Consider the following 27361-nt stretch of genomic DNA (forward strand, 5'->3'; position numbering starts at 1 on the left):
TATAATTAAAATTATCTATTTTGTGTTCAATAATGTACTCTAGTTCTTCTTTGGCCACAAATTCCTTTCTTTTCCACAGATCTGAAAGGTAAACTATCTTATGCTCTTCTAATTTGCTTATAATATCACTCTATGTTTAAATAATGAACCCATTTCAACCTCATCTTGTTATATGGTGTTAGGTATGGGTCAATGCCAAGTTTCTGCCATACTAATTTGTTAGGATTCTTACAAGGTGCTAAGTCAGTGGAATTGATAGAGACAATGGTTGTTCAGCAGGGTGCTTACCAGTTCTCTAAATGTACTTAGTACTTATTAAAAGTTCTACAAGATTCACACCTTTAAGAGAGCACATACAAGCTAAGAGCCTCAACCAGAATGCACTTCAGGAGATTCAGATCCAGGATTCAGTTGAGGAGATTCACAAGTCAGAGATGGCAGTCGGGCAGAACGAAGGAAGACAAGAGAAGTGGTGGCAGGCTGTCCTGTGGAGAACACTGAAACCAAGATCCGGAAGGCCTCCAGAAAACTAACCGAGCCCCAAGTGAAGGAGATAAGACTTTTGAAGGAGACAATAAAGGATAAATCCTTGGCTGCATTTGGGGTGATTACTTTGAAGTGAAACGAAGACTGCTTCTAGAAGCCCCCCAAGAAACCTGCTGCTCCCAGAGAACATCATATTTGGAGAAGAATATTACACTAATTTCCAATTTTCCCAGTAGTTTTTGTCAAATAGTGAGTTCTTATCCCAGAAACTGAGTCTTTGGGTTTTTCTGTGAAGACCAAGTTAACATCCTGGATACTTTAGAATCAGCTGGAGTCAGGATAAGCAAAAGTCCTTGGTCTTTATTCTTGGTCAAAATGAGAGGAATGGACACAGGAATCTCCATACCTCTCTTCTTCGTCTCCTGCCCAAAAGTGACTCTGGCTCGTCTTACTCCACCCTCTAATCCCTACACCAACAGATCGAGCCAACACAGAATAGTGGGAAGGGCCATTTTGAAAGCATATGCTTATAGAGTATTGTTCAATCAGTAGTTAGCTTTAAGTGCTAGATTGTCCGATCTCAGTGCATGAACTCAAGAGCTTCAGCCCTTTACATTTTTCAGACTTTGTCCTGTGAACCTAAGTAAGTCTTGAAGGAAGCCATGGATTCAAAGAGACAGAAGTTGGGAGGGAGAATGTTCTAGGCATGGAGACAACCAGTGTGAAAATCAGCATATAGGTCAATGTTGCTAAATCGTGGAGCACAGAGATAGGAAAGATGGGAGAGGGCCAGGCTTTAATAAAGTGAGTTTTAAATGCCCAACAGGATTTTCTCTTTGATTGTTGACTCATAAAGAATCACTAGACCCTATGATTAGTGAGCTCCATTTTAGGGAAATCACTTAAGTAACTGAGTGAAGCATGAGGCAAGGAGACTGGCTAGCAGGTTTTTGTACTAGTTGAGGCAAAAGTAGTGGAGGCTTGATTTAGATTAATGGCTATGAGAGTGGAAAGAAGTAGATGAATACAAGAGATATCATGAAAGTGAAAATGACAGAATTTGGTAATAGGTTGAATAGATAGGATGAGGGAGAGGGAACTCAAGAATGACTTGGAAATTGTCAACATGGGTAATTAGGAGGAGGATGGTGTTCTTGATAGGAATATGGAGATTCAGAAAAAGTGTGACTTTGGAAGAAAAACAATGAGTTGTAACATCCTGAGCATGTTCAGTCTAGGATTCCTGCTGCATGTTGACACTGAGATATTCAGTAGGCAGCTGGTGATGTGTCACTGGAAGTCAGGAGATATACTAGGGCTGAATAGAGAGATCTGGGAGTTTTCGTTTCAGTTGAATACATAGGAGGCCTTCTAGCTGTGAGGGTCCTCCTCCCTTATATTATCTTCCATCAACTCCATTGTGTATACTGTATTGTATGTGTCATATTGCTTTAGTTTTAACTTTAGGATAACAGTCTATTAAAATTCACAGCCTTAGCTTCTCTTTGGGCTTTTATGCCTTGAACCTTTTGCTCATTATGTTTGATCTTGAGAAGAGTAAGCATTGCCTTTTTTTGTTGACTCATCATCACCTTCAGATTAAGGTCAAAGCCTTGAATCTTTACCCTTGTTTTTTGGTGTTTGTGAAGAATTTTGCACTTATAGGAAAGGGAAAGGAATAAGCATTTATCAAATGTGAAGCACTGTGCCAAATGCTTTACAGATAGTGAGTTCAAATTATAGATTGATAACCTTGGAGAAAGTGTTCACAAGGTGAAATAGCTCTTGTATAATGTGCTCTTTTATTGAGTCATGTACTTTCTATACTCCATGCTCATGAAATGATTATTAAGATGTTTTGATCAAAAGTAATTTTATATATTTTTATGTATATTTATAATTTTTTATATATGTGTATTTATATATATTCTTAGTAGAGAGCCTAACACAGATTAGGCACTTAATATATGCTTCTTTCTTGTAATGAAACCTGTATTCAGTTCTTTGGGGTGATTGTAATGGATATAAAGTGAAACAGAGCCTTAGTGAGCTTAAATTTTCTTTTTGAAATACGCAATTTTTATATTAATTCTTTTTAAAATTAAGGTGTTGGTGCCAGTACCACCAGTAAGCCATAAGTGTGGAACTAAGTCAAAGGCTTGTCATAATGGAGGTGTAAATGCTGAGGATTTTTTGAGTGGCTTGTTCATAGTCACTGAATTGGTAGTTGCTTTTTGCACCCTGGAACTGTTTGGCACACCCTTTTTGCCTCTCAGTATTTTTTTTTCTGTAGTAGTTTATAGACTTTTTGGGGAGGGGAGTAATCTAAACTCTTTAAGTAAAGAAGCATATAATTGGAGGAGTCATCTTTTGGTTCAGTCAGTCTGTCATTCATTATATTCACAAACCTTTGAGTTGAGTCAGCTTTTGCTTTTGTTACATTGAACTTTTTGTGGCCATTTAGATAGCCAGAAATCTTCCACATCCTCCTTGGAGTATTCTCTCTCCATTGTTTCTCAAGTCATTATACATGTTTTTGATTGATGCTGATGGTGTGAAATAAGATAATATTTGTAAACTGCTTGGTACAGAACCTGGCACATAGTAGTTACTTCATGAGTGTGCATTTCCTTCTCTCCTATTGAATTACCTTACTCTGTTGGTTGTTCCTGGAAATTGTTCATCTTACCACTTCCCATGGTGATGGCTAAATCCCAGAGTTGTGAATCTAGCCCTAGTCTCTTCTCCAGTCACACATTATTTTGTTGTTCTCTTGAATCGGGTGGTCCCATAAACCTTTAGAATTCAGCATGTCCAAAACAGAATCCATTACCTTTCCTCTGACACTCCTTTGTCCAGGGCGCCCCCTCCATCTTCACCATCACCCAGCTTTGCAGCCTTCGAGTTCCTCTTAGCTTGTTACTCCTGGCCAGCATTGCCAGGGCCACCCTTTCTGCCTTCCCTGCTTCTCTTCTGTACATTCTCTTTCCACTCCCACCCTGGTCCAGGTCCTTACTGCCTTTTACCTGGCCTCCCTGTCTCAGGGCCCTTCCCAGCCTCCTCAGCGTTCCCTTAGCAGCAGAGGTCTGAGTCTATCATTTATTGCTGCTGTTGTTGTTGCTAATAAACTTTATTGGCTCCCAGTTTTCTCCAGGGTCAAAGATAGAGCCCTCCTTGGCATTTAAAGCTCTCTGACCTTTGCCCTTTTCCATCTTCCCACTTTTCTTCTGATTGACTCTTCTCAAAACACCTTTAGTCCAGCTTCACAATCCTGTTATTGATTACATGGCTCTCCATCCCCCATCCCCATATCTTTGTCCTGGAAGGCTGCCATGCTTTGCATGCTCCCCCCTTTCCCTCTTCGCTTCTAAGTTTCCTCCAAGAATCATTTCAGATCCTACCTTCTGTGAAAGGCCTTTCCTAGCCCCCAAATTGCCAGTGCCTTCTCTAAGAGAGAAGGTGAAGTGGTGGCTAGAGCACTGACCTTGAGTCAGGGAGACTCAGTTTCCTAAATTCAAATCCTTCCTAGCTATGTTACAGTGGACAAGTCACTTCATCCTGTGTGCCTCAGTTTCCTTTTCTGTAAAATGAGCTGGAGAAGGAAATGGCCAATCACTTCAAGGATCTTTGCAAGAAAACTCCAGAAGGGGTCATGGAGAGTTGAGCCCTCCTAAAATGATTGGATAATGACAGTCTCCCCTCAATGTGGCCTCTGCCTGTGCTGTGTGTGTCCTGTGGACACCGAGATACTGGCATATTGCCTTCTCTCCGTATACCTCCTTTCTCTCTGGGCAGGCTCACTCCTTCACAGCACCAGTCCCAACGTGGTACCAGCCACAAGGCACCCTGCTGCCAGATGAGGGCTTGGTTCTCAGGGCATTAATGCTGTTCTGCCTGCAAACATGGACTCTAGAGCCCTGAGACGACGGGAGGATCCAGTCATTCAGATTTTGGGGGCATCAGGACCTTGCTGGAGCCCCGAGACTTGTAGCACTCTTTAGACCTTGCAAGGTCTTGAGCTCTACTCTTTCCATCAGTTAATGTGAGCAGCCACTAAGCTCTTTCAAGAGCCAGGCTTTTGTGGATGCCCTCACAGTCAGTGAAAAAGCCCACTTTTCACTCTGGGATCAGCTGATTGAAACCAGTTACAGAAGCTCATTTAAGCCCTTCTATTGAGTGTTATTACAGCCTTCCCAGAAACAGGAAGCAGGTTACCCATAAGATTTCCACATGGGGAGACACTAGAGACACTGTGCACATGGGGCATATCCCACCACTGCGCAGGCATGAATCTCTCCTTCAAGTCTCCCCAGCAATTTAAAAAACCAAAACCTTCCTAACAAAAATATAGTCTAAAAAATAAATTCCCACATTGCCTGTGTTCAAAAGCATCTTCTTGTTCTGCATTTTCAGTTTCTCACCTTCTGCTGAGTGGTGTATGGCATCTTTACTTCCCTGGAGAAGTCTTCTCCCATCCTAGTCTTTTCACTCTCTCATTTCCCATATCCAAGCTGCTGCCAAGGCCTGTTGATTTTATCTGTACAACATTTTTTAAAAATATGCCCCCTTCTGTCTTCTGACACTATTGCCCCCCAGCTCAGGCTTCTGTCACATCATAGCTTGATTAGTGCAATAGCCTGTTAGTGAGTCTGCCTCTTTTTAAATAGCAAATACAAATCCTGAAAATCAAAGGACGAATTAACAAAAGTAAAAGCAAACCATTGGATTAATACATTAAAACTAGGAGCTAATTTGATTATTTTTTAAGTTCCCCTTTTCTTTTCTTTTATTAAAGCTTTTTATTTACAAAACATGCGAATGGGTAATTTTTCCTTTTCCAACATTAACCCTTGCAAAATGTTTTGTTCCAAATTTTCCTTTTTTTCCGTCCACCCTCTCCCCAATCTGGCAAGTAGTCCAATACATGTTAAATATGTTAAAATACATGTTAAATCCTATATATATATGCATATTTATATACTTATCTTGCTGCACAAGAAAAATCAGATCAAGAAGGAAGAAAAACTGAGAAAGGAAACAAAATGCAAGCAAATAACAACAGAGAGAATGAGAATGCTATGTTGTGTTCCACACTCTGTTCCCAGATTCTCTCTCTGAGTGTAGATGGTTCTTTTTATCACTGCACAAGTGGAACTGGTTCGAATCATCTCATTGTTGAAGAGAGCCACGTAGGAGCTAATTTTTTTTTAAAGAACAAACTAGAGAAAATGTTATCTTGACTATTGTTCAGTTGCTTTACCTCCATTAGATTATAAGGTCCTTGAGGGGTAGGGACTTTCTTTTTCATTGTATTTGTATCTCCAGCACTTAGCCCAGTGCCTGGCACATGATGGGCACTTGATAAATGTTGACTCATTGACCATCTTACAGTTGAAGAAACTGAGGCAGATAGCAAGTGACTTGCCCAGGATCCCATAACTTCCACACAGGAAAGCATGCTGACAAGATCCTGTGAAAAAAAAATTGTGAGACAGGTTCTGCCTCTTGAAACTGGCAGCTCCACCCTTTTCCAGCATTTCATCAACATTAAAATCTTGTGTTGTTAGTGTGCTTTCTGCAATTGAAAGATTACATAGAATATTTAAGAGATATTTAACATGGTAGAAAGGTCTAGATCTTATCTAGTATAAGTCGCTTAAAGCTTTAGACTAGAAATAGCAGAACAAAATGACTCTTGGGGGATTGTATCTGTGGGAGACAATGAGAGAATTAATGTGCCTTTTAATCCATGTTGCAAGTCCTAGAGCACTGAACTATTATTTAGGGGATAGAAGGAACTAGAAGATGTGATGCTTGTACCACTGATCCAAATTGATTGAATTTAGTAGTGTTTGAATAACCAGACCTAGTTATTTTAAAATTCAGGATCATTACACTGATTGCTTGGTCATTAATTGCCTTATATGTTCTTGAAATGAGCTCTCTTCTAGAATGTTCCAGGGATTTGTTCTTGACTATAGTGTGTTTCATGTTTTTACCTGTGACTTGGATCAAGACAAAAGTGGTACGTTTATCAAATATGTTGGAGAAATAATTAAAATACTTGGATGGTAATCCCAAAATATGTTAAGTTTGTTGGAAGAATCCTAATATGAAATTTAATCGGCACAAATGTAAAGTCTGACACTTTGTTTTCAAGAAACCATCTTCATAAAATGAGAACTTGAAGGTACCTTAGAAATCATCTAGTCTTCCTTTTTGAAATGGTCCCCATCTCCAGGAAACTTCCCCTCCACATCCTTACTTGTGGAAATCCTTTCCTGTCAAGCCTCTTAAGATAGGGATGTGCTCCGAAATGAATGTGATAAAAACCTCACAAGCACAAGATGAGCTTTTCTGGGGTTTATATCCAAGGAAAAACTCCCATGGCAAATTAAAAACATGTATAAGTAAAAAAGAATTGGCAAAGAGAAGGAGGCAGACCATCTCAGGGTCAAGGAGAACTTCATAAAAAGAGCTGTCCCCAAATAGAAGAAGCTGCCTGGGAGGTCCTGAGCTATCTTTAGTAGAGGTGTTCAGGCAGGTGCTCAATCACCATTTTCCAGGGAAAGGGCTAAACTAACAGCTGGGCTCCTCTGTCCCTCTACAATTTTGTCATTAATGTATGCTGTTTTTTTATTTATTGAGTAAATAATTGATACTAGTTTTGATAGAATTAATTGAATCTGGATCCAGGCTCTGAGCTTGGGTGGGTAAATCATCATTTGGAGTTTCCCTAAAAAACCGTTAGAAATTGCCAGCATTACATCTGCAGGATTTCCTAAAGGAAAATGTTTAGCACTGACTTATCACAAGGGGGAGCTGAAAGCAATGTTTCTGCTGCTTTGCCTAGTGCTGTGTGTTTCAATAGCTTCTAAAGATTATGTATGTTGGATTTAGATGAAAGTGTCCATTGTTCACATAATAATCTCTGATGAAGTCATAACAGCTGACCTCGTATTGTGATTTTTTTTGTTTATGACGTGCTTTTAGATAAATAAGAATTCATATTTCTGTCATATTTTGAAGTTTTTGATTACTTTTCCCACAAGAGCTCTTTGAGATCTGGAAGGTATTATTATCATCACCGTTTTGGAGAGAAGGAAGCAGAAGCTCACAGAAACAGTGATGTCATATAGCTAGTACATAGCATGAATTGCTGTTTGTCTTTTGTTCTCAGAGAGAACCATGATATCAGGGAGGTGATGTCATGACATATGGTGGGGTGGAATGTGCCAAGTCACCCACCTCCCTGTCTTCTCCAGAGCCATACCTGGGTCCAGTGGCAAAATAAAGAGTAGGATGTTGACTATCATGGAATGCAAACTTTAGCCTCCAGACTCTAGATCTTATTTCAATAGCATTTTAAGAATTATAATTTTAGTTGGTCACTTCCTTCGTTCTGGAAGGATGACATCATCCATCAACCAAAATATCATCATGTTAGAATCTAAGTACACAGTGTGTCCAACTGTGGCTAATTAGAGCAGCACAAACTTGGAAGGGTTCACCACCAGAGGGAAGAGGAATACAAATAGTCCAAATGAACATTTGGAATGCAGATGCCTTTCAAATTGTTTTTCTTTTTTTTAAAATAATATTTTATTTTTCCAAATACATGCAAAGATAATTTTTAACATTCATCTTTGCAACACCTTGTATTCCAGATTTTCTCCCTTTCCTTTCTTCTTTCCCTTTCCCAAGACAGCAGGCAATTCAATATAGGTTAAATATGCACAATTCTTCTAAATATATTTCCATATTTGTCATGCTGCACAAGAAAAATCAGCTCAAAATGGGGAAAAACATGAGAAAGAAAAGCAAACAAACAATGACAACAACAAAGGTAAATATACTTTGCTTTGATCCACATTCAGTCTCCATAGTTCTCTCTCTGGATGTGAATAGCATTTTCTATCACAAGTCTTTTGGAATTGCCTTGAGTCCCCTCATTGTTAAAAAGAGCCATGTCCATAACACTTGCTCATCCTATAATCTTCTTATTCCCCTATGTACAATGTTCTCTTGGTACTACTTACTTCATACTACTTACTTCACTTAGGATCATTCCATGTAGTCTTTCCAGATCTTTCTGAAGTCAGTCTGCTCAAGATTTCTTACAGAATAATAATCTTCCATTACATTCTTATACCGTAGCTTATTCATCCATTCTCCAGATGATGGGCATCCATCCACTCAGTTTTCAGTTCCTTGCCACTACAAAAAGGGCTGCTACAAATATTTTTGCACATGCACATTTTATTACTTTGATGATCTCTTTGGGTTACAAGTCCAGTAGAAACACAGATGGATCAAAGGGTATGCAGAGGTTGATAACTCTTTGGGCATAATTCCAAATTGCTGTTCACAACTCCACCAACAATGCATTACTGTCCCAGTTTTCCCACATCCTTGCCAACATTTGTCTTTTTTTTCCTGTCATGTTAGCCAATCTAAGCAGGATAAAGTGGTACCTCAGAGTTGTCTTAATTTGCATTTCTCTAATCAATAGTGATTTAGAGCATTTTTTCATATGATTGGAAATGACTTAAATTTCTTCATCTGAATATTGTCTGTTCATATTTTTGACCATTTATCAATAAAAGAATGGCTTGTATTCTTACAAATTTAAGTCAATTCTCTATATATTTTAGAAATGAGGCCTTTATCAGAAGCACTGAATGTAAATTTTTTTTCCAGCTTTCTGCTTCTGTTCTAATCTTGGTACATCGGTTTTGTTTGTGCAAAACCTTTTAATTTAATGTAATAAAAATTATCCATTTTACATTTTTAATGTTCTCTAGTTCTTCTTTGGGCATAAATTCCTTCCCCCTCCACAGATCTGAAAGGTAGACTATCCCTTGTTCTTCTAATTTGCTCATAGTATCACCCTTTATGCTTAAATCATGAACCCATTTTGATCTTATCTTGGCTTAGGGTATTATTAGGGTCAGTGCCTAGTTTCTGCCAAACGATTTTCCAGTTTTCCCAGCAATTTTTGTTAAATATTAAGCTATTATCCCAAAGCTGTGGTCTTTAGGTTTATCAACCACTAAACCACTATAGTTATTTCACTGATTCATTACTCTGTTTCTTAGTCAGTACCAAATGGTTTTGTTGACCACTGCTTTATAATACAGTTTTGGGTCTGGTACAGCTAACTCACCTTCCTTGGCATTTTTTTTTCTATTCGCTTGAAATTCTTGACTTTTTGTCCTTTCAGATGAATTTTGTAATTTTTTTTCTAACTTTGCAAAGTAATTTCTTAGCAGCTTTATTGGTATGGCACTGAATAAATAGATTATTCAGATAAATTGTCATTTTTATTATATTAGTTTGGCCTACCCATGAGCACTTGATATTCTTCCAATTGCTTAAATTTAACTTTATTTGTGTGAAAAGTGTTTTGCAATTATGTTCATGTTGTTCCTGGCTTTGTCTTGGCTGGTAAACTTCCAAATATTTTATATTATCTACAGTTATTTTAAATGGGATTTCTCTTTTTATCTCTTGCTGTTGTGAATTTTAAACCTAGCACTTTCAGTTGAATTCTCTTTCCAAAGGACTTTGATCCATGCTTGCTTAATTACAGCAAGATCGAAATGGTTCAGACTTCCAGTTTCAAAGTGGATACAAGCCTTCTAGGGGGCAAACCTCAAATTAAATTCTGCCAGCAACCCTGAAAACTCAATTTCAATTCAAATACAATTTCTTTTCAAAGTCCTCTTTAACAGGTTCATTTGTGTGCAACATGTGTCCCTGTAGCCTTGTGAAGAGGACCTTCTCATGGGAGTGGAAAAATTCAGAAAGCTATAATTCAAATAATTAGAATAAGCATAAGGATAATATATGCTTACCCAAAGATGATTGAAGGTTAAAAGTTTCAGATTGAGGAGAGAGTTAAAATCTCTATGTAAAAGTTTCTGAGAAAAGGCCCTCTTTCTAGGTGACCAATCACCTGTGTGCACTCAAAAAGGAAGATATTTTCTAGGATATCTTATACCAGATCTGTCATGGTTGCCATAAACTGTTACACTTAAAAAGATTTGAGAGATGTAATTTCTGGGTAATTTAATTGTTTTATTAATAAACGTATTTTAACACATATATTAACAAAAGGATGATTATTTGGCTGTTTCTCTTAGACCAAAGGAGCCTCATATCAGTGGGCTTATGGTTTGCACTTTGAAGAGCAGATATTTATCAGGGTGGTAATGAACACTGATTGATTAACAATTAAATAATGAAAAAATGAATATTGCAATGAGAGGATAGGCTACACATACAGTGAGGGTCTTGAGGTACATGACTTAGATTATCCAAATCTTTATCAAAGAGGCTTATTAATTTCCATATCATCTATCTGACAAAAAGGAAAATCAATTTCTCAGACCTATCTGCACAAACACAATGAGCAGGAATTAACCTCTTATCCTAATGTTAGAATTTCTTTTACTTTTTGATTAGATCTTGGCCTAAGATTTCCCATTCTGGTTGTTTTCTGGATGAGAAAGGAGAAAAATGGAAAAAACTTGGTCCTAATACATTAGTTAAGTCATTAATAATATTAGAGAAATAATCAGTTTTCATACTCCAAAAAGAAATAACTATCGTTCAAAGTCTAAAAATGAGAGTAGAACCTTTTAAAATTGACATAACATCCCTACTTGTCCTCAAAAGATTAACTGGGATCCTGTTGGCATATTTTTCCATATCCCCAATTCCAAGCAGTTCTCAGCGCTTGGGCAGAACCAAACCTTGGTCTCTGAGGTGCTCCCCCATTGACTTATATCAGGTTATCCCCACAAAGTTCCTATGTCTCAGTGGTTTTCCAGATGCCCCCACCAGCAATTCCAGGAGCTTGCCTTGATTTACTCGCTTATGCTCTCCTCCACTGACTGACTGTACCCCCTTGCAGTTACTGCACCTGGCACTGATGATTCAACTGCACTTTATTTTATTTTATTTTTTTATTATTATAGCTTTTTATTTACAAGATATATGCATTGGTAATTTTTCAGCATTTACAATTGCAAATCCTTTTGTTCCGACTTTTTCCCTCCTTCCTCCCACTCCCTCCCCCAGATGGCAGGTTGACCAATACATGTTAAATATGTTAAAGTATATGTTAAATACAATATAAGTATACATGTCCAAACCATTATTTTGCTGTAAAAGAGAATTGGACTTTGAAATAGTGTACACTTAGCCTGTGAAGGAAATCAAAAATGCAGGCAGGCAAAAATAGAGGGATTGGGAGTTCTATGTAGTGGTTCATAGTCATCTCCTAGAGTTCTTTCGCTGGGTGTAACTGGTTCAGTTCATTATTGCTCCATTGGAACTGATTTGGTTCATCTCATTGCTGAGGATGGCCACGTCTATCAGAATTGATCATCATATAAATGATGGACAGAAGCAGCTACACCCAAAGAAAGAACACTGGGAAACGAATGTGAACTATCTGCATTTTTGTTTTTCTTCCCAGGTTATTTATACCTTCTGAATCCAATTCTCCCTGTGCAACAAGAGAACTGTTCGGTTCTGCAAACATATATTGTATCTAGGATATACTGCAACATATCTAACATATATAGGACTGCTTGCCATCTAGGGGAGGGGGTGGAGGGAGGGGAAAAATCAGAACAGAAGCGAGTGCAAGGGATAATGTTGTAAAAAAATTACCCTGGCATGGATTCTGTCAATATAAAGTTGTTATAAAATAAAATAAAATATTAAAAATAAAAAAAAGAATTGCTCATCATATAGTATTGTTGCTGAAGTATATAATGATCTCCTGGTCCTGCTCATTTCCCTCAGCATCAGTTCATGTCAGTCTCTCCAGGCCTTTCTGAAATCATCCGGCTGTCATTTCTTATAGAACAATAATATTCTATAACATTCATATACCATAATTTATTCAGCCATTCTCCAATTGATGGGCATCCATTCATTTCCAGTTTCTGGCCACTACTAAGAGGGCTGCCACAAACATTTTGGCACATACAGGTCCCTTTCCCTTCTTTAGTATCTCTTTGGCATATAAGCCCAGTAGTAACACTGCTGGATCAAAGGGTATGCCCAGTTTGATAACTTTTTGAGCATAGTTCCAAATCGCTTTCCAGAATAGTGGATGTATTCACAATTCCACCAACAATGTATCAGTGTCCCCGTTTTCCCACATCCTCTCCAACATTCCACATTATCTTTCCCTGTCATTCTAGCCAATCTGACAGGTGTGTAGTGGTATCTCAGAGTCGTCTTAATTTGCATTTCTCTGTTTAATAATGACTCGGAGCATCTTTTCATATGGCTAGAAATAGTTTCAATTTCTTTGTCTGAGAATTGTCTGTTCATATCCTTTGACCATTTATCAATTGGAGAATGGCTTGATTTCTTATAAATTAGATTCAATTCTCTATATATTTTGGAAATGAGGCCTTTATCACAAACTTTGACTGTAAAAATGTTTTCCCAGTTTATTGCTTCTTTTCTAATCTTGTCTGCATTAGTTTTGTTTGTACAAAAACTTTTCAATTTGATATAATCAAATTTTTCTATTTTTGCACAGTCACTTTCAAAAAGGCTTTCAAATACAAACATGAATGTTTCCATATTCACACACAAATAGCAGCCTGGCTTCTGTAGACTGCTTTTGAGACGAGATGGTTAGATGGTGATGTAGGTGTACATCTAGAGTAAATGTAGTGTTAATACGTTAAGGAGGGCGTGTAGGTGGTGCAGTGGATCAAGTGCTGGGCCTCAAATCAGGAGGACCCGAGTTCAAATCCAGTTGGAGATACATTAGCTGTGTCACCCTGGACAAGTCACTTAACCTTGTTTGCCTCAGTTTCCTTATCTGTAAAATGAGCTGGAAAAGGAAAGGGCCAATCACACCAGTATCTCTGCCAAGAAAACCCCAGTTGGGGTCATGAAGAGTCAGACATGTCTAAACAACGAAACTGCCACTAGATGAGGGTGAAATTTTAGAAGAAGACCGTTTTGCCTCTTTTGGATTCTCTGGTTCATGTCCTTTATGTCTTGTAGTTTCCCAAAGGGCCCAGCCCCTCTTATTCTGTCTCCTTATTACTCAGTCTGGTGCTGAAGTCATAATATGACTCTGATATCATAGTACATTGTCTGGAATTCGCTCCTATAGGACAGATTCTGTCAGAGACCTCTGCAGTAAAATCAGAACCAAATTAAGGGGGGGCACATGAGGGAAGAGAGCCCTGGGGGCTTACCCCAAATGAACATCTGGGCAAAGAGAGACATGAAAACCATCTGAAAGGTAAAGAAAGACGCCTTGTTGGGGGGAATAGCTGACAGCTCGCTCCTAGCTGGAAATGTTCTCAGGCTGTTGTTGGTGATTCACCAGAAAGGGGCTGCCAGTGCTTGAGTGCTTGGAAGAATGGGGTCTGTCTTGGATGTGACACAGACACGTGCCCTCGCACACACATACCTCCTACTGTATTTTTCAAATATTAAAAAAGTCCTTCCACACATGGTGACTTCAGGGCTGATTAGTTTTTGTGACGTTCTGAGGCCTCATGCAGTCTTTGGCTGCATTTTCTGGCATTTAGTCTTTATGAACTTGCCTGGATGATTTCCTCTGATGCCAGTGCCTCGTCTCTCTCCGGGCCCTTAGTAGCACCTGCTAGAGTCTGTCCTTGTCTGGGGTTGCCCTCTAGAAGTTCACAAGGTGACCCTCTGTCAGAAAATAGCATGGGAAGAGGACTTGAGTGGAAATCGTAAAAGTTAAAATTCACAGCTCCCCATTTATTGAGCACCTTGGATTCATAAAACATTTAAAAATATATAGCTATCCTTTATCCAGGGAAGTCAATTGGCTGTTCCATTTAATAGATTAGGAAAACTGAAGCTTTAAGAGATGATGGGACCCACCTGAGGCTACATGCCAGGAAATGACAAATAGAAGTTTGAGAATCCTGCCTTTTGCCACAGCACTGGAACACATGGACTTGCTCTTGCTTGCTCACAGTATATGGAAATATGTTTATTTGGCTCCATGAAAATGGAGAATTGCAGGACTATAGGTTGAGAAACCTGAAGGGCTGTTATGTCCATTCCCTTCCCTCTACTGAAGAAACTTAGGCTGAGTGACTTGCCGAGGATTACAGAGCTAGATTTCAATTTAGGTCCTCCTGACTCCAAGTCTAGCTCTCTTTTTTACTGCATGACCTGGTTGCCCTTTGCCATATCCTAAAGTGGTGATTCCATCCATAGGAGTTTTCTCCTCAGTCTTACTTTACTGTTGTCACCCCCATCGAAAAAGAACATTAGAGAGTGTAGCTGTCAGTGCCATCCAACCTCATCCTTTTCTTATTTCATTAATCTATAACTCCTCAGGCCCTTGCACTATTTTGCATAGCTGGCTGATTCAAGGCTGAGCCCCAAAGTCACACTCAGGTACCCTGATATCAGTTTACCCCTCTTTGGATTGGCCTGCCTTGCTTTAGTAGGTGAATCAATTCTGTGGCAGGAGGAGACAATTCCAGGTGCTATAGTTTGGTGATATGTAGAAAATCCTCATTAGAATAGCACATATTCATTCTCTTTCCATTCTAAATAATTAAAAAATTCACTTGGAGAAGAAAGTTGGCTGTGAATTAATTGGATTTGTTTGCTGAGACTGAGGCTACAAATATTGACTTCTGGATACACCTGTCATAGAAGTGTGATACAGAACTTAGAGAACCTTTTCACTCGACCGGAAATGTTACTTTCACTCATCAGAGTTCCCTTATCTGAATATCTCTATCTGAATATCTGGTGGAATTCTCTCTGATGGCTTACTTACATGATAACTTCAACCTTCAAACTGTGGAAGAAATGATAAGTTTCCTTCTTATCGATAATAAGTTTCATCTTCATTTAACAATTTTAAATACTTTAAACTTTATATTAAATAACAGTGTGACTAATCTTGATTTGTAACTTTAATTTTAAACTGATTTCAAAACATAAAATAACAATTTTTCAGTTTTCTCTCCAAATTTCTGTCAGCAGTTTGTCCTTCCATTTTCTTATGGAAGGGTGACCTTCATGGTCAGTGTCATGTAATGTTTATTAGTTCATTGATTTAGAACTGGAAAAGACCAGAGATAACTGAGCCCTGTAAAAGGTTAAGTTATTTGTCCATCATAAGCATTAGTTTTGGAGGACCTTGAGGTCAAGGACGGCTTTTTGCCTTTTTTATAGGCTCATAACTACTGCCTTTAAGTATGACCAATTCTCTTATCCTTTTTAAATTTAAAAAAAAAATTTTTATTATAGATTTTTATTTACAAGATATATGCATGGGTAATTTTTCAGCATTGATCTTTTGTTCCTATTTTCCCATCTTTCCCCCCATCCCCTCTCCCAGATGGCAGGTAGACCAATACATATTAAATATATCAAAGTATATGTTAAATACATTATATGTATACATGTCTATACAGTTATTTTGCTACACAAGAAGAATTGGACTTTGAAATAGTGTACCATTAACCTGTGAAGGAAATCAAAAATGCAGGCGGACAAAAATAAGAGGGATTGGGAAATCTATGTAGTGGTTCACACTCATTTTCCTGAGTTCTTTCGCTGGGCGTAGCTGTTCAATTCATACTATTCAATGGAACTGATTTGTTTCATCTCATTGCTGAAGAGGGCCATGGCCATCAGAATTGATCCTCATATAGTATTGCTGTTGACATGTATAATGATATCCTGGTCCTACTCATTTCACTCAGCATCAGTTCCTGTCAGTCTCTCCAGGCCTTTCTGAAATCATCCTACTGGTCATTTCTTACCGAACAATAATATTCCATAATATTCATATACCACAATTTATTCAGCCATTCTCCAATTGAGGGGCATCCACTCAGTTTCCATTTTCTGGCCACTACAAAGAGGGCTGAATGACTTGATTTCTTATAAATTAGAGTCAATTCTCTATATATTTTAGAAATGAGGCCTCTGTCAGAACCTTTGACTGTAAAAACGTTTTCTCAGTTTATTGTTTCCTTTATAATCTTGTCTGCATTAGTTTTGTTTGTACAAGAGCTTTTCAATTTGATATTATCAAAATTATATATTTTGTGATCAATAATGATCTCTAGTTCTTTGGTCACAAATTCCTTCCTCCTCCACAGCTCTGAGAGGTAAACTATCCTATGTTCTTTTAATTTATTTATAATCTCATTCTTTATGCCTAGATCATCAACCCATTTTGACCTTATCTTGGTGTATGGTGTTAAGTGTGGGTCAATGCCTAGTTTCTGCCATACTAATTTATAGTTTTACCACCAGTTTTTGTCAAACAGTGAATTCTTATCCCAAAAGCTGAGGTCTTTGAGTTTGTCAAACACTAGATTTTTAAAGTTATTGACTATTTTGTCCTTTGAACCGAACCTATTCCACTGATCAACTAGTCTATTTCTTAGACAATACCAAATGGTTTTGGTGATCACTGCTTTATAATATAGTTTTAGATCTGGTACAGCTAGGCCACCTTCATTTGATTTTTTTTTCCATTAGTTCCCTTGAAAGTCTTGACCTTTTGTTCTTCCAGATGATTTTGTTATTTTTTTCTAGGTCATTAAAATAGTTTTTGGGGAGTCTGATTGGTATAGCACTAAATAAATAGATTAGATAGTATTGTCTCTTTATTATATTTTCTCGATCTATCCAAGAATACTTAACATTTTTCCAATTGGTTAGATCTGACTTTATTTATGTGGATCTCTCAGCCTTTAAAAATAGATCTTCACTGGACCTTACCACCCCATCCCCAAAATGGTCATTCCCTAATTTTAATTTCTTTCCCAGCTACCATCCCTGAGTCCATCCTTGTGGCTTCTACTTCTTTTTCTCTATATATACTCTTTAATTCTGATCTTCAACCTTTTCACTCCACTAGAAATATTAGAGAACACTTTCTGTCATCATATTCTCTTTAATCGCCATATCTGATGGTCTTTTCTCACTCCTAGTGCTTCTCTATTCATCTGTGGCATTTAATACTATTCATCATCCTTTGTTCCTGGAGACATTCCTCTTATATTTCATGATATTGTTCTCTACTGCAAATCTGGATAGTATATTAAAAAGCAGAGACATCAACTTACCAGTAAAGGTCTGTATAGTCAAAATTAGCCATGTATGACTATGAAAGCTGGACTATAAGGAAAGCACTTGACATTTTTGAATTGTGGTGCTGGAGAGTCCCTTTTATAACCTGGAGATCAGATCAGTCAATACTTAAAGAAATTAATTCAGGCTATCCACTGGAAGTTCAAATACTGAAATTGAAGCTTAAATACTTTGTCCACATAATGAGAAGACAAGACTCACTGGAAAAGACCCTGAAGTTGGGAAAGATTAAAGATGAAAAGGAAAATGAAATGACAGGATGAGATAGAGAAAGAGAATCATGGAAGCAATGAACATGGACATACTTCAAGAGATAGTAGAGTATAGAAGGGCCTGGTGGGCTCTGATCTGTGGTGTCACGAAGAGATGTACATGGCTGAGTGACTGAACAACTACTACTACTAGTAGATCATGTTTGATCCTGGCTATGGTTTCTTGGTACTTGAAGAAGTCTTTGTGGCTGCTTGCAATATTTTTCTTTGACCTGGAAACTCCAAGTTTTGACTTTGTTGTTCTTGGAAGTTTTCATTTTGGGATTTTGCTTGATGACAGTAAGGTTCCCACAGCTCTGTCTTGGGGGCATTTTTGTTCTTCATCTGTACCATTTTACTTAGTGATCTCATCAGCTTTTATGAATTAAAATGATCATTTCAGCGTTGATTCTTTATTTCTCTGCTGATCTCCAGTCTCATACTTTCACTACCTATTGAATATCTTGAGCTAAATGTCTCCTTAAGACATCTTAAATCTACGTCCAAAACAGAATTCATTATTTTCCCCCAACCCCTTTTCCTAACTTCTTTCTTATTGTCCATCATTCCAGTAACCTACTTTCACATGCCAAATTTCCCTAACTCCTTCCTCTCTATTCCCCATATCTTTTGCCAAGTCCTACTGATGTTACCTTCCCAACATCTCTCTTAGTTATCTACTCTCCTCTGACACTGCTGCCCCTCTGTTCAGATCTTCCTCACTTCTTGCTTACATTATTTCAATTACCTGCTGATTGGGCTTCCTGGCTTAAATATCATTTTGCTCTACTCCATTCTTCAGTCATCTCTTCTCACCCCCTCAAATCAATAAACTTTAGTGGCTCACCTTTAGGATCAAATATAATAAAAATCTTCGGACATTCACAGTCCTTCATAACCTGCCCTCCTTGCCAGTCTTCTTATACCTTATGTTTATACATATATTCTTTTTTGTCATGAAAAATATTTCCATATCAGCCATATTTTTTAAAAAGTGAGGAAAGTGAGAAAATTATACTTCAGTTTTCACTCAGTTCTTGTTCTCTCTCTGGAGGATGATAGCATTATTTCATCATGAATCATTGGAATTATCTTGAGTAATTGTATTGATCAGATCAGCCAAGTATTTCACAGCTGATCATCATTACAACATTATGGTTACTGTGCACAATGATTTATCTCCTAATTTTTCTCACTTAATTTTGTATTCGTTCATGCAAGTCTTGCTGTTTTTCTGAAACCACCTCTTAATCATTTCCCACAACATAATAATACTCTTATCACAATCATATCCCACAACTTGTTCATCCATTCCCCACTTGATGAACATCCCTTTTATTTCCATTTCTTTGCTACCACAAAAGGTACTACATATGTATTCCAGATGCTCCATGTATAACCTATATCAGATTACTCGCTGTCTTGGGGAGGAGGGAAGAGAATGGAGGGAGGGAGAAAAACTTAGAATTCAAAATCTTCTAAAATTGAACAGTGAAAATTGTCTTTACAAGTAACTGAAAAAAATTGAATACTATTTACATAAAAGGAGTTGCTATAGATATTTTTGTACATATAGGTCCTTTTATTTGACCTCTTTGGTATACAGACCTAGTAGCGTTACTGCTGGCCCAAAGAATATGAACCCTATAGCCATTTGGATATAGTTTCAAAGTATATTCTCGGATGGCCTAATCTATTCACTACTCCATCAATAATTCATTAGTGTGCTTATTTTCCTTTATTCCCTCCAGTATTTATCATTTCTTTGCTCTTCCTTATACAAGTCACTCCATCTCCTAAATCATTTTCATTGATTTTTGTAAAGCACATACTGCATGTCAGTGCTAAACTGGGAATAGAAAGAAAGGCGAAAGAAAGGTCTTTAAGGAACTCACAGTCTTAATGGGGGCACAACATGCAAATAGCTGTGTATAAATAAGCTGTAGATAAATAGGAAATAGTGGAAGGAAGGCACTGGAATTAAATAGAATCAGGAAAGGCTTCTTGGTAGAAGTGAAATTCAGCTGAGAATCTCATCTGCCTCAATTTCCTCAACTGCAAAAGGGGGATAAGAACACCTGTCTGATAATCTTTTTGTATTTGTATTTGTATTCCTGTGCTTTATACATTGCCTGGCATGTGCTAAATGCTTGATGACTGCTCGATGACTGCCTGATTGATTTCATCCTGGAAATAGGCCTCCAATGGAGTGTTGTGTCAAACAGATAGAATCAGGAGCCAGTAAACCTTACATAAGCGTCCTTGTAGCTGCACAGTGACTGAGAAAACCGCTTCATAACTTTGTCCACATTCTACTGGACAGGCAAACCTCATTTTGTTGCATTTTCCTTTGTTGGACTTCTTCTATGGTGCTTATATGGTGCATTCTTGTTTATTTTTATTACAAATTGAAGGTTTATGGCAAACCTGCATGGAGCAAGTCTGTCCGAGCTATTTTCCAACAGCCTATGCTCACATTGTGTGTGTGCCCACATTTTTCATTTTGGTAATCTTTGTAATAATCCAGACTTTTTCATTATTATTATATCTGTTGGAGTGATCTGTGATCCGGGATCTTTGATGTTACTATTATGATTGTTTTGGCGTGCCACAAACTGTACCCATATAAGTTGGTGAACTTAATAAAAGTTGTGTATGTTCTGGCTGCTCCACTGACCAGCTGTTTCCTTTCTCTCTCTCCCATCCTCCCCTCTCTGTCTCTGTCTCTCTCTGTTTCTCTCAGTCTCTCTTCTATCTTCTCTTCTTTCTCTCCCTCTCTTTCTCTCCCCCACCTCCTGCCTTGGTCCTTCCTCCCTACTCCCTGAGTCACAACAATCTAAAAGAATATTATATAAACTTCACTGATAAAGCCACAGCAGGATGTCAGAGAATTGACTCCAATTTTAAACAAAGTCCTAATGTGACTTAAATGCTATCAAACAGCATCATAGGCTATGGAGAAATCTTGGATGGAAGGAGAAGTCAGTCAATGTGGCGTACTTCCTGTTATCTTTGTGGCAGTCTTCATGGTGCTTATTTTAAGAAACTGCCAGAGCCACCCCAACCTTCAACAACCACCCCCCTGATCAGTCAGTAGCCATCAACATCAAGACAAGACCAGATCAGCAAAAAGATTACAATTTGCTGAAGGTACGGATGTTGGCTAGCATTTTTTTAAGCAATGAAGTATTTTTTAATTAAGATAATGTACATTTTAAAAGACATAGTACTACTGTACACCTTATAATTAAGTATAATATAAATATAGCTTTTATATATACTGGAAAATCAAAAAATTCCTGTGACTTGCTTTATTGTGATGGTCTGGAACTGAACCCACAATGTCTTCAAGGTTACACTCACTAATTTTGTGTCTCCTCCAAATGTCTCTCCCTTAGTGATCTCATCAGCTCCCATAGATTTGATATCATGTTTACTTGATCCATTTTTCTGGCTTTAACCTTGTCTCCCAAACTCCAGTTTTGTGTCACTAACTTCCTGCTGGATATCTTGAATTTAAAAAATAGTTCATTGCTTTTCCCACACACACTGTTCGTCTTCCAGATTTTCCCATTCTCCTCTGGAGTCCCGTCATTCTTGCCTTGGGATGGAAAGTGCCATCTGCATTCAGAGAGAGAACTATGGAGACTGAATGTGGATCAAAGCATAGTGTTCTTAGCTTTTTTGTTTGGTTGGTTTTTCTTGTGGTTTTTCCCCCTTTTGGTCTGATTTTTCTTGTATAACATGACAAATTAGGAAATATGTTTAAAAGAATTGCATGCATTTAACCTATATCAGATTGTTTGTTGTCTTGGGTGGAGGAGTGAGAAGAGGGAGAGAGAGAGAAAAAAATTTAAGACACAAAGTTTTACAAAAATGAATTTTGAAAGCTATCTTTATATGATTGAGAAAAAAGAATTGATGCCTTTTCCTCATCTCCCTGAGCCCCTGGTGCTGAGACTCGGCACTTCCATCTTCACAGACTGTCCCCTCTCTCACAACAGAGTGGGTATTCTGGGGTAGAAGCTGTCACTCAATATACAGACTCCTTCCCCAGACCCACTGGTGTTTCCCTGAACAGGTTGGCTCCACCCAGGAGCTCCCTGTGGCCTCCAGGATCAAACAGGAGAAAATCCCACCTGACTTTCAAAGGCCTTCACTGCCTGACCTCCTGCTCCTTTTCCTGTCTTTTTGCACTCTGTGTCCATCTGTGTACGGCCTAGAGCACTGGCCTTGTGGCCTTCCCCACGCTGGACACAGTCCATTCTCAGATGATGTTTCCTCCCATTCGAATGTGAACTCCTTGGGGGTCATAGACAGGCTTAGTGTGCTCACAAGTGCTCAGCAGCCGCTTTCTCAAGTCGAGATGGTCAAGGAGATGAGAAGCCAAACCTGATTTATAACATTGACTGATTTCTGTGCTGTAAATGCTCACCCTGAAAACAATTCTTTTGGTGAAGCAACAGGGGTTAAGTGACAGGATGGCACAATGAATAAATGTGTGACAGCGGATTTGAATTCAGCCCCTCCTGACTTCAGTGCCGTGTTCTGTGCACTGTGCCGTGGAGTCCAAATGTTTAACAGTTTATTTACCAATCGGTAGCCTGTTTCAGCTGACCCCAGCACCCTGTGGGGGGCTTTAGCTGTCGATACCTTCACTTTAGTGACCACCTTGGGGTACCATTTGCACTGCCTCTGAGTTATCCCTGGGCAGTATGGCCTGGATGGCCTCTAGTCTAGGTTCCAGGGAGCACTCACAGGTGCCACTTTCCCCAGGAGCATCTCTACTGGATTTGGAGACAATTAGATCCAGAAGGCTGGCCGCTGGGAAATACACATTTTTGACCAAAGCAGCTTACAAAGAACAAACCGTCGTCTTAGAATGAGAATGTGATTGAAAATGTAATCATGAAGCCTGTACTGCGTGCCAGGCAGGCCACTGGGTGGCACAGGGGACGGAGCTCTGGCCCTCGAGTAGTAGGAAGACCCAACTTCCTGACTTCATATGTAGCCTCGGACACTTAAGACTTGTGTGGTCCTCGGCAAGATTCTTTCTTCTGTTTGCCACAGTTTCCTCATCTGAAAAATGACTCAGAGAAAGAAATGGCAGATCACTCCCCCACCTTGTCAAGAAAAACCCAAAGGGGAAATAGAAATACTGAATAACAGCATGGTGCCTGGCACATTATACAAAAAGCCAACAATCTCTGGCCTAGGAAAGTATCTTTTCTTCTGAACTTAACAAATACCAGATAAGATCATTTTTTTTTTGTATAAAGTAGAGAGGGGGAAAAAGTGTCTCTACTGGGCCTATATCCTAAAGAAATCTTGAAGGAGGGAAAGGGACCCACATGTGCAAGAATGTTTGTGGCGGCCCTTCTTGTAGTGGCCAGAAACTGGACACTGAGTGGATGCCCAATAGTTGGAGAATGGCTGAATAAATTGTGGTATGTGAATGTTATGGAACGTTATTGTTCTGTAAGAAATGACCAGCAGGATGATTTCAGAGAGGCCTGGAGAGACCTACATGAACTGATACTGAGGGAAATGAGCAGAACCAGAAGGTCATTGTACATGGCAACAGCGAGATTATATGATGATCAATTCTGATGGACGTGTCTCTTTCCAACAATGAGATGATTGATGCCAGTTTCAGTGATCTGGTGATGGAGAGAGCCATCTACACCCAGAGAGAGGACTGTGGGAACTGAGTGTGGATCATAACATTGCATTCTCACTCTTTTTTTTGTTGTTCACTTGCATTTTGTTTTCTTATTTACTTTCTTTTTTGATCTGATTTTTCTTATGCAGCAAGAGAATTGTATAAATATGTTTATATATATTGGATTTAACATATATTTTAACATATGTAACATATATTGGATTATTTGCTGTCTGGGAGCTTGGGGGAAGGAGGAGAAAATCTGAAACACAAGACTAGGCAAAGGTCAATGTTGAAAAATTATCCATGCATATGTTTTGAAAATAAAAAGCTTAAAAAATAATTTCAGTGATCCTAAAGATCCTATATTCTAATAGGGCGCGTGAAGGTCAGGGTAAAGTGTTTACTTCTGTAAGGCACAGGAATGCCAGTCCATTTATCCTTTTCAGGAATAGTAGTGTTGATTTGATTCTTGTTGTAAGAGTTAAAAGGAGAGAGAGAGAGGGAGGAGAGAGAATAGGTACACACATGCCCATTAGAAAGAGAGATAGTAAGAGAGCAGTAGTCATTATGGTTGGGTAGGGACTTGCTGTGGGGGGTGCTCACCAATAAGAATCCCTGGAACTTTGGGCAGAAGCTGAAATGCCAGGTGGAAGCTAAAAGAGAGAGTGCAAGAATGTGGCATAGGAAGGTGGCACCGGAATGAAATTCTAGGCCGTGCTTTTTGTTTTTAATATGGAAATATGTTTTTCATGGAAAAAGAATATGTGTGTGGGTTATAAGTATAAGGTGTAAGAAGACTGGCAAGGAGGGCAGGTTATGAAGGACTTTAAATGCTCAAAGAAGAATTTTATATTTGATCTTAAAGATAAAAAGGAGCCACTAAAATTTATTGATTTGAGGGGGTGAGGAGAGATGAGCAAAAAATGGAGTGGAGTAAAAAGAGATTTCAGCCAGGAAACTTAACCTGCAACAGGTTATTGCAATAGTCCAAGAATGAAGTGATAAGGGCCTGAACCAGGGTGGCAGCAGTGTCAGAGGAGAGGGGACTATATCTAAGAGAGATTTTGGGAAGATATCATCAGCAGGACTTGGCAAAAGATAAGGGGAGTGAGAGAGAAAGGAGTTAAGGCCATACATCCTGACCATTCAGTTGGAAATTAATTTTTGTTTATAGGGTGGAATATAGGAAAATCTTTGATGTTGCTATTAAATGTTTTCACGTTGAGTGGGTCACAAGGATATTGAGATTTATATATGAAGTACAAAGGAAATTGGCATTTTAACCTCAGAAATAATTTTAATGATTCCACAAATTGTTTGGACTTTGATCTGGTATAATGGAAAGAAAACTGACCTCTGAGCCAGGAAGAATAGCCTTGAGTACAGAGTATTTGAAAATTATTGTGGCATTTTGGATGGGCAGTTGGCCTTGAAATCAGGAAGAGCCGGGATTAGCTATTGCCAGAGTGACCCTATGCATTTCACTTCCCCTAAGTACTCTATACAAATTTCTAAGACTGAGTTGCATAAAAAAGGTTCCTAACCAATGACCTGTCCTGTTTCCAGCATCAGTACAAATCCATGTTGGTCCTGCCAGATTGAGAAAGCCAGAGAGAAGCACAGTGGAAGGCTGTCCAAATATGTGCATATGCACTCAACTGTTAGTACTTCTGCATTCATATGAGAATGGATTTTCTGACTTAATCCTGGGCTTAGATCGCATGTCAGTGGCAAAAAAGAACGAAACATCCTCTTCCCATCTGTGGTCAGTAGTCTTTCACATTAAGATAATTCAAGCATCCCTTCCTTGCTACTGTAATTACCTTGATTACTAATTACTTCCTTTTATAGCTAAAGGGTAGAATAGCTCTGGCCTTTGCTATTATCCAGGTTTAAGGCTCTAGTCTTTGTTGCTCCTTGGAAACATTTTGCATATTCTCCTGAACTTGTAGATGTGGCAGTTCTCAATGTTGTTCTGTGACTCAGGATACATCATGGGACTTAATATCAATCCATGGAAAAATAGAGTCAATGTCAACAGGAAGAAATAGAATTGGACATTGGGGGAGTTTACAATGAAGAAAAAGGATTTAACCTTTTATTACCAGTGTATTTATTTCAATGGCAACTGCTTTATTTTTATAAACATGATAAATATATAAAAAACTATTTTCATAGAGACTCATTTCATAAAAATCATGAAACAATAGGGTAATACATATAGAATGTGATATACCAACTGGAGCAGAAAGCTATTTCCTTTATTACATAAAACTACATTCTTGTTGAATATAAATTTAAAATAATACAGAGAAGCTAATTTGAAATGTGGATAATTTCATACCTTCTGTGTTTGCCTTCAGTATTTTAAATGGGCTCAAACTTCTAGATTTCAGCATGAAGAGAATAATGATACTTTGGAAAAATTAAACATTTGTGTTATTGAAATTTCACAGAAAGTTATTTAGGTCAAAACATAGTGGCTCATTTTTCTTTATTTCCAGGGAGAGATATGATGCTTTTCTTTTAAAAAAAAAAAAAGAGAGAGAGAGAGAGAGAGAAAAAAAGGAAAGGAAAAGGGGAGGGAAACTTTCCTCTCCCACACATACACACTAAACTTTCAAACCTCAGTCCAATCTTGTGACCTTAAGTATTAAAATATTTTCTATCCAAGTTGAGAGAATCAGGTTCATAACTTTAAGAACATATACATATAATCAACTCATTAAGACTGGTATTACTCACTTTTCCAGGTAGAGAAGCTTTTTGTTTTAGCAGGAAGAATTTGAGATAAAAATGAGTTTTGCCACTGCCAGCTGACCCAAACAAGATTTGTTGAAATTTCAGTCATCTAATTAATGTTCTGGTTGATTGAACCTCCAAATTCAGTGTCATCATTCACACATATGTGCAGCTGCAGCGTTATAGCCCAGGGAAAAATTATTCTGTGATGGTTTGGTTTGGGCTATTTCAAAACTCCTATGGCAGAAAGGCAACCTTCAAGCCATAGATGGTCAATCCAGAAAAATCTGTTATCATTTCTACCAAGACTGAAATGGCCCCTTTTATAAAAGGCCTTTAATTTCTATTTTTCTACACTTTGTATAAATATGGTGTCAGGAGTCATCTCCAGTTCATCAGCCAACTTAATTTCTATGCTAACTAATACTCCAAGAGTTTTATGTGATCCATTTATAAGTGAAGCTGAGGCCAGAGTCATACACCTTCTATTTAGATTCAGATTATCTGATGCTTTACTTGAGTTTGTTTATCAATGATCAGAAGTAGAAAATTCTCTTCTGCTTGAAAATTTTGACCATATCAAACCCATTTCCATTGTTGAAGACATTCTTGGTAGCCTTTTCTAGGTGAGAGATACACATTTTGTGCATACTTAGTGTGAGAAATTATTTGGACCCCTACTCTATTCCCATTAGTATTAATCAATTTCATTAATTATATCAGTTCTGTATATAATGTCCCGAATTGTGAGCTACAGATTCTAAGTTCATTTGCTTAACTTTAACAAGTTAACTAAGGATCCTCCACCATTGTTTTGCCTTGTCATGGTGATCAAGCCCAGTGTAGCAGAGATGCCAAGTACATGGAAAATCCCCCAGAATATTTTTGTATCTCCAGAGCAATTCCTTGGTCAATAGGAGCAGATGACCATTGTATGACCACTTAGGTCACTGACTGATAGCTTGTACCATTTCCTCCTGCCCAGCCTAAGGAGAAGCCTGTCCATTGTGTATGGAGATATCCTTGCTTCATTCAACTTGTAGTCCAGCTCACATAAAATTTT

The 27361-nt window shown here is 38.3% G+C and overlaps 1 protein-coding gene and 1 pseudogene across 5 annotated transcripts in view; one reads left to right on the forward strand and one right to left on the reverse strand.

Moving 5' to 3' along the window:
* The window catches only part of OSBP2 (oxysterol binding protein 2), a 243366-nt gene that overhangs the window by 55321 nt on the left and 160684 nt on the right, over window positions 1-27361 (forward strand). Inside the window, exon 1 of one of the 5 annotated variants that reach the window (XM_051973140.1) lies at window positions 13668-13774. The exons of the other annotated variants lie outside the window; for them this stretch is intronic. The gene's annotated coding sequence lies outside the window, so the exon portion shown is untranslated. Of the gene's footprint in view, window positions 1-13667; window positions 13775-27361 lie in introns of those variants that run through there. 5 annotated transcript variants of the gene reach the window in all.
* On the reverse strand, window positions 4284-26905 carry LOC127545970 (voltage-dependent anion-selective channel protein 3-like; annotated as a pseudogene).

This window comes from Antechinus flavipes, chromosome 1 (genome assembly GCF_016432865.1).
Source record: "Antechinus flavipes isolate AdamAnt ecotype Samford, QLD, Australia chromosome 1, AdamAnt_v2, whole genome shotgun sequence".
NCBI classification, from domain to species: Eukaryota; Metazoa; Chordata; class Mammalia; order Dasyuromorphia; family Dasyuridae; genus Antechinus; species Antechinus flavipes.